Source organism: Vombatus ursinus, unplaced genomic scaffold, assembly GCF_900497805.2.
Source record: "Vombatus ursinus unplaced genomic scaffold, bare-nosed wombat genome assembly UNPS02014794.1, whole genome shotgun sequence".
Taxonomy (NCBI): Eukaryota; Metazoa; Chordata; class Mammalia; order Diprotodontia; family Vombatidae; genus Vombatus; species Vombatus ursinus.
In genome coordinates this window covers 7580549-7594282 of record NW_020954572.1, presented here as the reverse complement: position 1 = coordinate 7594282, position 13734 = coordinate 7580549, and positions in this window count along the sequence as shown.

Below are 13734 nucleotides of genomic sequence, written 5' to 3'. Positions count from 1 at the left end.
ATTCTATAGTTAGACTAATTTGGTATAAAACTTTTCCTGTTTCTTAAAATCCTGAACCTGAATCTTTTAGAGATTGGATGAATAAGTGATAGAGTAGGAGCATAGGTTACATTTGGGAGATTCATTTAAGTCCCAAGCCAATGCTAAATCATGATGGATCTCAAAATTATAAAATTGCAGATTTGGGCAGGATATCAGATTTCATGGAGTTCAATCTCCAACCAAAGCATAAATCCCCTCTCCAATATCACTCAGCCAGTGGTCATTTAGCCTCTGCTTGATAATATTCAATGACAAGGAACTCATTATGTTCTATGGCATTTGATTCCGTTTTTAGACAGCTCTAATTGTAAGAATATTTCCTCCCTAACTTCTAGGGAGCACTGCCAGATAGAACTGAAATCTGTCTTTCTAACTTTTATCCAATGTTCTTAGTTGTGCCTCTCATGACCAAGCAGAATATTTCTAAACCCTTCCTTCATATGGACACTTTTTAAATATATTGAGAAACCTATCACCTCTACCCCTCACCCCCATGTTCCAGGCATCACACATTTTTTTCAAGCTTAAGCATCCCCAATTTCTATAAGTGATTTTCATATTATTCATTGAAGCTCATTCTTTTCAACTTTCTCTGGAAGTTTTTCAGTTTGTCAATAGTCTTCTTAAAATGTTCCATGCAGTACTTGACATAGTATTTCAGTTATGATCTTATGAGATCATAGTGCAACAAGACTGTTAACTTCCTCTGCTCTTGACATAAATGCTTCTTGTTAGGCAGTTTAGTATAATGGAAAGAGCACTAGTTCTGGAGTTAGGAGGCTTGCATTCACACTCTGATACTTGCTGTGTTATCCTGGACAAGTATTTTAGTAAATCTGAAGTCTCCATTTCCTCATTCATGAAATAGGTATAATGGGGCAGAGCCAAAATGGCGGAGTAAAAGCAGTGAATTCCTTGAGGTCTCCCCCAAAACCCTTCAAAAACCTGTAAAAATGGCTCTAAACAAATTCTAAAGCAGCAGAACAGACAAAAACACAGAGTGAGACAAATTTCCAGTCCAAGGTAACCTGGATGGTTGATCTGAAAGGTATATTGTGCTGGATGGGGAGAGGAACTCAGTTTGGCATGGATGCACAGGCAAAAGAGACCTCAGTGAACCTGGAGCAGCCCTCTGAGGACTGAATCATGGGGAGCTGTGGCAGTTTCCAGATTTCTGAACCCACAAATACCAAAGACAGCTTAGAAGGTTGTAGAAATAAAGTCTGTGACTGAGGTGAGAATGAAGCTCTGTCCCAGCCTCAGTTACCGTATGTGGCCCTGGGGCAGTGGCTACTTCCTGAGGTTCTGACCCACAGACTGAGGGGGAATACAGTGGCTGATCAGAGGGGGTTGCAGGGATCTCTTTGATGGTGCAAGATTCTCTTGCTTTGCTGCTGCTTGGATCTGGGTCACATTTCTGTGTGGTGGTCCTGTGGCCAGGAGGAGTGATGGCATGTTGGAGCTTGTAGTGGTGGTGGAGAGGAAATCCTCCTCACAGTTCCAAGGCAGAAAAGAGTGCTTGTGGTCACTCATAGACCAGAGGACAGGCCAGGAAAGGAGTAAACAGCTTGCCCCTTATCATATCACCTTGGAAGAACTGAAAATTTACAGGTCTCTAGAAGTGTCTCCGAAAACAGCTGCACAAAACTCGAAGCTCAGGACAGTACATTCTCCACATGGGAAGCAGACCCCTACCTTAACAAAGAGTTTATAATTCAAGTAATTGTCTGTGATCATGAGCGAATCTCGAAAAAAAATTCAGACCATATAATCTTTCTTTGGTGACAAAGAATATCAAAACATACGACCAGAAGATGACAACAAAGTCAAAGCTCCTACATCCAAAGCCACCAAGAAAAAAAAAAACAAATCAGTCCCAGGCCATGGAAGAGTTCAAAAATGATTTTGTAATTTAAAGTAAGAGAAATAGAGGAAAAACTGGGAAGAGAAATGAGAGTGATGTAAGAAAATTATGAAAAACAATTCAGCAGCTTGCTAAAGGAGACCCAAAAAAATGGTGAAGAAAATAACACCTTAAAAATAGCCTACTCCAAATGGCAAAAGAGGTCCAAAAAGTCAATGAGGAGAAGAATGCCATAACAAGCAAAATTGGCCAAATGGAAAAGGAGGTCCAAAAGCTTACTGGAGAAAATGCTTCCTTAAAAACTAGAATGGAGCAATTAGAAGCTAGTGACTTTATGAGAAATCAAGACACTATGAAACAAAACCAAAAGAATGAAAAATTAGAAAATGATGTGAAATATCTCATTGGAAAAACAACTGGCCAGGAGAGAAATTTTAAAAATTATTGGACTATCTGAAAGCCATGATTAAAAAAAGAGCCTAGACATCATCTTTTGAGAAATTATCAAGGAAAACCACCCTGATATTTTAGAACAAGAAGGCAAAATAGAAATGGAAAGAATCCACCGGTCACCTCCTGAAAGAGGTCCCCAAAGGAAAACTTCAAAGGAATATTGTAGCCAAATCCCAGAGTTCCCAGGTCAAGGAGAAAATATTGCAAGTAGTCAGAAAGAAACAATTCAAGTGTTGTGGATACACAATCAGGATAACACAGAATTTAGTAGCTTCTACATTAAGGGACAGGAGGGCTTGGAATAGAATATTCTGGAGGGCAAAGGAGATAAGATTACAACTGAGAATCACCTACCCAGCAAAACTGAGTATAATCCTTTAGGGGGAAAATGGTCATTCAGTGAAATAGAGGACTTTCAAGCATTCCTGATGAAAAGACCAGAACTGAATAGAAAATTTGACTTTCAAATACAAGTCTCAAAAGAAGCATGAAGAGGTAAATAGGAAAGAGAAATCATGAGGGACTTATTAAGGTTTAACTGTTTACATTCTTGCATGGAAAGATGCTATTTGTAACTCATGAAACCTTTGTCAGTATCAGTGTAGTTGGAGGGAAAAACATATATGTATGTAGATAGATAGAGAGATAGAAAGAGAGAGAGAGAGAGAGAGAGAGAGAGAGAGAGGGCACAGGGTGAGTTGATGAAGGTGTGTTATCTGGAGAATAAAATTAAGGGGTGAGAGAGGATTATACTAGGAAAAAGAGAAAGGGAGAGGTAGAATGGGGTATATTATCACACATAAAACAGACAAGAAAAGGCTTTTACAGTGGAGGGGAAGTGTGGGAAGGTAAGAGGGAATGAGTGAATCTTATTCTCATTGGATTTAGGTTCAGGAAGGAATAACATACACACTTAGTTGGGTATGGAAATCTATCTTACCGTATAGGAAAATAGTGGGGGGAAGGGGACAAGAGAGCAGGGGGACGATAAAGGGGTGGGCTGCATGGGGGGGGGGGGGTAATCAGAAGCAAACACTTGTTTTTTTTTCAAGGAGCTTACGTTTTGTTTTTTTATTTTATTTTATTTTTAGAAGTGATAATTATTTTTATCATTAATTTATTTTGATTTATTAATAATCACTTCCATGTGCTTTTTAGTTTAAAATTTTTCTCCCCCTTCCTCCCTACCACCCTCCCCAAAACAGCACACAATCTGATACAGGCTATACATTTACATTCATATTAAACATATTTTAACATTAGTGATATTGTAAGTAAAAATTAAAATGAATAGGAGAAACCATCAGAAAGAGGAAACAAAACTCAACAGAAGAGAAAAAAAAGTAGCAATTCAACTTCTATAGTTCTTTCTTTGGATGTGGACAGAATTTTCCATCACAAGGCCTTTGGAGATGTCTTATATCCTTGTATTGCCGGGAAGGGTTAAGTTTATCAATATTAGTCATCACACAACATGGCTGTTATTGTGTACAATGTTCTCTTGGTTCTGCTCACTTTACTCAGTATCAGACCATACAAGACTTTCTAGGTTTTTTTGAAGTCAGCCTGTTCATCATTTCTTATAGCACAACAGTGTTCTATCACATTCATATACCACAACTTGTTCAGCCATTCCCCAATTGATGGGCATCCTCTCAATTTCCAGTTCTTTGTCAACAAAAAAAAAGCTGCTATGAATATTTTTGTACATGTAGGTCCTTTTCCTGTTTGTGTGATCTTTTTGTGATATAGCCCTCGAAATGCTATTGCTGGGTCAAAGGGTACGCACATTTTTATAACCCTTTGGGCATAGTTCCAAATTGCTCTCCAAAATGGTTAGATCATTTCACAACTCCATCAAAAATGCATTATGTTCCAATTTTCCCACATCTTCTCCAACATTTATCATTTTCCTGGTTTGTCATGTTGGCCAATCTGATAGGTGTGATGTGGTACCTCAGAGTTGTTTTGATTTGCATTTCTCTAATCTATAGTGATTTAGAGTATTTTTATATGACTATAGATGGCTTTAATTTCTTCATCTGAGACCTATCTGTTCATATCCTTTTACCATTTATCAATTGGTGAATTACTTGTATTCTTACAAATTTGACTTAATTCTCTATATATTTTAGAAATGAGGCCCTTATCAGAGAGACTGGTTGTGAAAATTCCCAATTTTCTACCTTCCTTCTAATCTTAGTTGCATTGGCTTTGTTTGTGCAAAAACTTTTCAATTTAATGTAATCAAAGTTATCCATTTTGCTTTTTGTAATGTTCTGTATCTCCTGTTTGGTCATGAATTATTCTGTTCTCCATAGATCTGACAGATAAACTATTCCTTGCTCTCCTAGTTTACTTTCAGTATCTGCCTTTATATCTAAATCATGAGCCCATTTTGACTTTATTTTGGTATATGATGTGAGATTTTGGTCTATGCCTAGTTTCTGCCCTACTCTTTTCCAGTTTTCCCAGCAGTTTTTTTCAAAGAGCAGGTTCTTATCCCAGAAGCTGGGGTCTTTGGGTTTATCAAATAATAGATTACTGTGGTCATTGACTACTGTGTCTTACAAACTTAACCTCTTCCACTGATCCACCACTCTATTTCTTAGCCAGTACCAAGAAGTTTTGATGATTGTGGCTTTGTAATACAGTTTAATATCTGGAATGGCTAGGCCACCTTCCCCTGCATTTCTTTTCATTAGTTCTCTTGATATTCTGGACCTTTTGTTCCTCCAAATTAATCTTGTTATTATTTTTTCTAACTCTATAAAACAATTTTTTGGTAGTTTGATTGGCATGGCACTGAATAAGTAAATTAGCTTAGGTAGAATTGTCATTTTTATTATAATAGCTCGGCCTACCCATGAGCAATTGATTTTTTTTCCAATTGTTTAGATCTGACTTTATTTGCGTGAAAAGTGTTTTGTAATTGTGTTCATAGAGTTCCTGGGTTTTTCGAGAGGTAGACTCCTAAATATTTTATAATGTCTACAGTAAGTTTGAATGGAATTTCTCTTCTATCTCTTGCTATTGGGTTTTGTTGGTAATATATAGAAATGCTGATGATTTATGTGGGTTTTTTTATAGCCTGCAACTTTGCTAAAGTTGTTTATTATTTCAAGTAGTTTTTTACTTGATTCTCTAAGATTCTCTAAGTATAACATCATGTCATCTGCAAAGAGTGATAGCTTTGTTTCTTCTTTGCCTATTCTAATACCTTCAATTTCTTCTTCTTCTCTTATTGCTAAAGCTAATGTTTCCAGTACAATACTGAATAACAGTGGTGATAATGGACATCCTTGTTTCACTCCTGATCTTATTGGAAATGCTTCTAGCTTGTCCGCATTACATGTTATGCTTGCTGAAGGTTTTAGATAGATGCTATTTATTATTTTAAGGAAGACTCCATTTATGCCTATGCTCTCTAGTGTTTCTAATAGGAATGGGTATTGTATTCTGTCAAAAGCTTTTTCTGCATCTATTGAGATGATCATGTGGTTTCTCTTAGTTTTGGTGTTGATATGATGAATTATGCTGATAGTTTTCCTAATATTGAACCAGCCTTGCATTCTTGGCATAAATCCTACCTGGTCATAGTGTATTATTCTTGTGATAAGTTGCTGTAATCTATTTGCTAATATTTTATTTAAATTTTTTGCATCTATATTCATTAGAGAAATTGGTCTATAATTTTCTTTCTCTGTTTTGACTCTTCCTGGTTTAGGTATCAGCATCATATTTGTATCATAAAAAGAATTTGATAAGACTCCTTCTTCACTTATTTTCCCAAATAGTCTATATAGTATTGGAATTAATTGTTCTTTAAATATTTGATAGAATTCGCATGTAAATCCACCTGGCCCTGGAGATTTTTTCCTAGGGAGTTCATCAATGGCTTGTTCAATTTCTTTTTCTGAGATTGGGTTATTTAAGTATTTTATTTTCTCTTCTGTTAATCTGGGCAATTTATGTTTTTGTAAATATGTGTCCATTTTACGAAGATTGTCAAATTTGTTGGCATATAGTTGGGCAAAATAATTCCTAATTGTTGTTTTCATTTCCTCTTCCTTGGTGGTAACTTCACCCTTTTCATTCTTGATACTAGTAATTTGGTTTTCTTCTTTCTTTTTTTTAAATTAAATTAACCAAAAGCTTATCTATATATTGGTTTTTTTCATAAAACCAGCTCTTAGTTTTGTTTATTAGTTCAATAGTTTTCTTAATTTCAATTTTCTTAATTTTTCCTTTGGTTTTCAATATTTCTAATTTGGTGTTTAATTCCTCAATTAATTAATTGATTTTTAATTTGTTCTTTTTCTAGTTTTTTTAGTTGTATGCCCAATTCATTGATCTTCTCTTTTTCTATTTTATTTATGTAAATATTTAGAGATATATAACTTCCCCTAAGAACTGCTTTTACTGAGTCTCATAAGTTTTGGAATGTTGTCTCATTATTGTCATTCTCTTGAATGAAATTATTGATTGTTTCTATGATTTGTTGTTTGACCCAATCACCCAATTTTTTTTTTTTTTAGGATTAGATTATTTAGTTTCCAATTATTTTTTAGTCTATCTTTCCATGGCCCTTTATTACATATAATTTTTATTGCATCATGATGTGAAAAGGATGCATTTAATATTTCTGCATTGGATTGTGAGGTTTATATGCCCTAGTACATGGTCAATTTTTGTGTATGTGCCATGTACAGAAGCAAACACTTCTAAGGAGGGACACTTCTAAGCTCAAAAGAGACAATAGAATAAATGGGGAGGTGGGATAGGATGAAGGGAAATATACATAGTTTTCACAACATGCCTACTATGGAATTGTTTTGCATAGCTACATATGTATAACCTGTATCAAGTTGTTTGCCTATGAGGGTGAGTGGGGAGGGAAGAAGGGAGAAAATTTTGAAACCAAAGTTTTAAAAACAGATGTTAAAAAAATTGTTTCCACATGCAAGTGGGAAATAAGATATATAGGAAATGGAGTATAGAAATCTGTCCTGCCCTACAGGAAAATTGAAGGGGAAGGGGAGAAGAGAAGGGGAGAAGAGATAGAAGGATGAACAGATTAGGGGAAGGGGTATTCAGAATGCATGCCATCTTAGGATAGGGGGAAGGATGAGATGGGGAGAAAATTTGGAACTCAAAATCTTATGGAAGTGAATGTTGAAAACTAAAAATAGATAAATAAAAGAATATTAATAAAGATTTATTAATGTTAATGAAACTTCAAATATCTCAACTTCCAAAAAAAATAAAATAGATACAATAATACTTATAAGACCTCTCCGATAGTGTTGTGAGAATGATATTTTGTAATCTAATCAGTCATCAAGTAATTGTTAGGTACCTACTATGTGACAGGCATTGTGCTAGGCACAAAGCCTATAAAAGACAAATAAAATGACATCAACATGTATGTTGCTGGCCAGATGACTAAACTACTTACAGGAGTTTATAATCCAAAAGGTTAAAAAAATATGAATGTATAAAAACTCATATCAAACCAATATTGGCTTTTATAAAACTATATTGAGCAATTTTGAATAAAGTACGTAGTTTGAGAGAGACAGACAGAGAGACACAGAGGAAGACAGAGAGAGAGAGAGAGAGAGAGAGGGAGAGAGAGGAAGAGAAACAGAGACAGAGAGAGAGAAGGAGAGAGAGAGGGGGAGAGAGAAAGATGGACAGTGAGAGACAGAAAGAAGCAGAGAGATAGAGAGAAAGAGTAGATGCAATAAACACAAAGTAATTAGATATAAGTTTGGGAAGGGGGGCAGTACCTGGAGGGGGATTAAGGAAAAGCTTCATGTCAAAGGTGATACTTGAGCTACATCTTGAAGAAAAAGAGAAATTCTACAAGGTAGAGGTGAGGATGGAGTACATTCTAAGAATATACAATGGCCAGTGCAATTGTGTAAGAATAGAAAATGGAATATCATATGTGAGTAACAGAGAAAAGGGCAATCTGATTGGATAGAGGAATACAGAAGGTGGAATAATATTGGGTTTTGAAAAGTTTTAAAAACCAAACAGAGGAAGTCATATTTTTCTCCCTAGGGGCAATAGGGACCTATTGGAAAGTGGTAAAGTTAAATCAACACTTAAGGAAAATCATTTTGGTAGCAGCACATACAATGGACTGGATTGAGTAGAGCCTTGAAGAAGGGAGATCAATTAATTAGTTGGCCAGTGTAAACAACTAGGTAGAAGTGAGAGAACCTGAACTAAGGTAGTGTCAGTGGGAGTAGAGAGGTTTCAGATACGCAATGTCATAGAGGTAAAAAGCCAAGCTTTTGCATCTATGAAGGTGAATAGATGAATGGATAGATAGATGCATACATATATGTATGTATACACATATATACACATATGTGTATTTATATATTTATTTATATATACATACATGTATGCATGCATACATACTTGGATGTATGGATAGAGACAGGTAGATAAATGGATGGATGGATGGGTAGATGGATGGATTTAAGTATATCATTGTTGATATAGGCAATTAAAAAAAGACCTGAGATCAAGTCCTATCTCCAAGCTATTCTGGCTTATAGCCCCAGGTAAGTCACTAGACCTCTTAGTGTCATAGTCTTTCTAAGATTATAAGTCATAGAGAATGTGCTGATTTGCATTGATAGAGGAAGATTCTCTTAAGGAATTCCTTACAGTGATGAAATCACTGGTCCAATTTAAAAAAAAGTGCAGTATTTCACTTTACTTCTTTGTTGTTTTTTTTTATTTATTTTAAAACCATTTCACTTATTATTGTTGATAATGATAGCTAATTCATATTGAGCTAGAAGTCTACTAAAATGCCTTAGTCTTATTCCCATAATTTTATTTACCTCAATATCTCTCATATTCAGCACTAGTTGTTATGATTCTGCATTTATCTCCACTAAATTGTATTTTATTAGCTTCAGCCCCATTCTTGTAGCCTGTCAGCATCTATTCAAATCCTGATTTTATTACCCAAAAAGGTAACTATTTATTCTACCTTCATGTCATCAAAAATTTTGATCATTCCATCTAGGTTTTCATTCAATTTGGTGATAATAATCTTGAAAAGAACCATGACAAAGCCAAATTCCTACAATCTTATACTAGAGAATGTCCTCCAGAGTGGCATCAATCATTAATAAATATTTTTCAGTTGAATTCAGTCACCTAGATTTAAAGATAATTAATTGTGTTATGATCCTGGATACATTATTATCCAAAATGTTTTATCAAATATTTTTATCAATAATTTTGTTGAATTCTTTAAAGAAACCATTATTTAATATGTTTAGAACACTCCTATTAAGTACTAGTCTATTAAGTCTGGTAAAAAAATAAAGGAAATGATAATAGTCTAGGATAACTTTATTCTTTCTTATGAATCTACATTTGATTGTTCTGATCATCTGGTTCACTAGAGTTATCAAAGCTATGGTCAAAGAGGCATTAGACTTGGTATGAGGAAAAGTTCTGTGTCTGACATTTAATTATGTATACACCTGGCCTGGTGATTGAATCACATTAAGCCTATCCTCTAGAAAATGGTGATAATATATCCCTAGGAACACATTTGGTGTATGTGCTTTTGGGAGAGAAGTTTGTATTACTATGTCTAAGTGTACAAAAACAAACAAACAAACAAACAACAAAAACCCAATGGCTCAAAGTAGTCACTTATCCTTTTTGAAAACCAGAATATCTCGTCTACCTTGATCCAGTCTTGGGGCAACAATTTTTACTTATTCTGTGCATATTTATGTATTTACCCATTGTCTTATCCAATAGTATGTAAAAGCCTATAGAAAAAGGAATGTTTCACTTTTTATCTATATGTATTCAGTAACTAACACAATGCCTGTCACAATGATAGGTCCTTAATAAATTTTTGTTTATCAATAGATTAACCTTTTTTATTGTCTGTAATTCTTCAAATATTGCTAATAACAATTCTATTACTTCGATAAATTCTTTCAGTAAGTTTGAATGCATTTGTCTAGTCTAGGTGATAGAAACTTGCTAAACTTTCCCTTCCTTTACTTTGAGTTTCAGTTCCCTGCTCCCTACTTTTTTTTTATTTTTATCCTTTTCTTTTCCAAAATAAATATAAAGAGAATAAATACAAAGTAAATCCAAGACTGTTTGGGAGGCAGGCACTCTAAAATGGAAGGATGAGGAAAAATTTCATGTAGAAACCTTTCTATCCTGAAAGATCATTCTCCTTGTTAGAGAAAACAGGAGAAAAATAGGAATTTGTTGATTCAATGTTATTTACATAATCACATCTTTCCTGCCATTCCAAGTGGGGGTTCTATTCTACTTTGATCTTCTCTTAGCCCTCTCCATTTTTAAAAGCTGTTCTTTTGTTGTTGTCTTTAATGTCTATCAAAATATTTAGCTCCTATCCAGGTTCAGTCTACCTGATAGTATTGCTACAATCTTTTGAACTTTCTTCATTTACCTGCTCTAGTTTCCAACTCTTTTAGATTTTTTTTAATTGAGCTCATGACACTTAATACTATTATTAATGTCACTTTGCCTATCATGGTTTTTGAGAAACAACCCTCCTTCTTGAGAGTATTTGTCTTTTGAAGGCTTAAGCTTCTATCACCTGACCAGACCAAGGAGAAATAAGCATTCACCCCTCTTTAATATACCTTTCTTTAGATGCTGGATAATGATCCAACAGAAAATCTCAGGGCTTATTAAAAAAAAAAACTCTAAAATAATATAATAGGACATCTAACATTCTGATTCAATAAGCATTTTAATTTTTAAACTGAACCTCCATATCTTACCCAGGCTGGAAGTATAGAAGCTATCCATGAAATTGATCCCACTAGCAATCAGTACATGAAATTTGACCCACTCTATTTTCTGACCTAAATGTATTCATCCCTCTTCAGGTAACCTGCCACCCCCCACCACTATCATTACTAGCTCCTATGGAATCACCAGATCAATATCAAACATAGTATAAATACCTGTTTACATTAACCTAGTGTTGATAAGAATTACTGAGCTCGAGAATGGACCATGGCTTCGGCAAATGAAGTTGAGTGGGGTTAATCAGACTTGCAGGAAATAAACTAGGAGAGATTGGTATCACAAAGTGAGGTGAAAAAAGTATCCTAGAAGAATTAGGAATCTAATCATCATAACTGACATTTATATTGTACTTTAAGGTCAAAGAATTATTATGCCTATATTATCTCATTTGATCTACCCAACAATCCTGTGAGGTAGATGTTCATATTGCCTCCATTTTACAGATTAAGAAATGGAGTCTGAGAAAGGATAAGTGACTTCCTGTTCAGAATCACATAACTAATAATTTGACACAGAATTTGACCGAAGGTCTTTCTGTTTCCAAGTCTAGTTTTTTATCCAGTATATAATGGAATAGAGATTTAAGAAGTGAATGGGAGGTGAGGAAGCAAAAGTAAGGAATGTAGATGGCTTTTGCTAGGGTTTGACTGTGGAAGGGAGAAGAGTTTAAGACAATGTGAGGCGATGGCAAGTCCAAGCAAAGGGTTGCTTGTTTTTAGAATGGGAAGACAAGAACATGATACTAAGAACCCCCACCCCCCCAAAAAAAAAACAAACCAGTAGAGAGGGAGAAATTGAATATTTGAAGAGATTAGGAGTGGGGGAAGAAGATCAAAGAGTCGAGTGTTACTTTATATGACAACTACTATTGGACCATGTAGATTAGGGTACTTAATAATTACTGTTTGCTGATAGATCAAAGTAATGCAAATATATTTCTACCCATTTTAATAAATAATACTGTACAAATTTGCATTTCCCCAAGTCGTTCACTTAATGTGCCGTGCATATATAACTTAGGACCTAAACTGGGAATATTAGTTATTAAGAAAGCCAAGGCTGAACTGCTCAGTTTCTACCCTAGCACCATGCTTTGTTATTTCTATTCTTTTCAATATCACCTGATTAGGTTATTGTGAGAAGTTCACATCTGGAGGAAGATTGCTATGTAGTGACTGCTTAATGGAAATGATTACTAGTCATCAAGATAAGCTCTTATATTTACCTCACCACATAAAATGGAAGGATCTGCCAGGTAGGTTCCCTTTCTAATCCCTCTAATCTAACTAATCATGTTACTACACATCTGTAGATCTACACATCTGTAGAGCATGATGGAGTTGAAAATTAATGCCTTTCTCAGAGGACACAGACAGCTTCTGGTTGGTTTTTAGAGACTGGGCTGCTACTTTCTATCTTAGATGGCAGCTAGATGGCACAGTGTTTAGAGCGCTGGACCTGAAGTCAAGAAGACCTGACTTTAAACCCTGCATTAGACAGTTAGTAGCTGTGTGATCCAGTGCAAGTCACTTAACCTTTCTGCCTCACTTTCCTCAAATGTAAAATGGGGATAGTAATAGTACCTACCTCCCAGGATTGTTGTGAGCTTCAAATGAGATACAATTTGTAAAATACTTTGTAAACTTAAAGCACCATATGAATGTTAGCTCTTATTATATCCCTATTGACAAGACAGATCACCACAAAGTAGAGTCAAATTGTATTTTGTCATGAGAAGAGAGGAAGTACATGCATTATCACAATCCACAGGAGCCATTAATGACACTGCCTTAGGATAGGAGCACCTGAGAGCTACATGAACTCACCATAGATTTCTGAGTACATCTCAGCAATTAAAATGTCCATTTGTGAACTTTTTCAGCCAAAGAGATGAAAGCACATGGATACAGCAAAAATCCCACACATGGCCTTGGAAATTAGCTCATGGATCATGTTCATGATTTCCATTCTGACAAGGGGTGACAGAATGGTGGTTTTTCACATCCTAACCAGTGTTATCCTATAATTGAAACTTCAAGCGCCATTGTGGGGAAGACATCATTATATCAATCTTTTATAACTTTATATTGTTAAAATCTTTCATTATAACAACCTTTTATACCTTTATATTACTATAACTTTTCACTGTGATAACCTTTATTGCAATACTTAGACTTCACCCAACCCTTCTGTTTATACCTTAACCAATGCTTGTGTTTTGGCTTCATCCAAATGTTGTTGAATGTGTAGAGTTATCTGTAATATGTATCTCAAATGACCCATGTGTCTTAACTATGAACTTCCTACCTACAGCTGTTGTGTTCTCGTCTCTTTTTCAAAAATTGCCCATGTTCAGGCTACTCAGGCAATTGTGTTCTTGTGTCCTTGTTTGAAATCTATATAATGTAAACCTTATAGAGATCCAGGCAGTAAGTCACACATTTTTTCTGGTTCTTCCTTCTGCTGAACAACTTAAAACAAAACAAAACAAAACAAAAAAACCAAAATAACAACAACAACCAACCTCC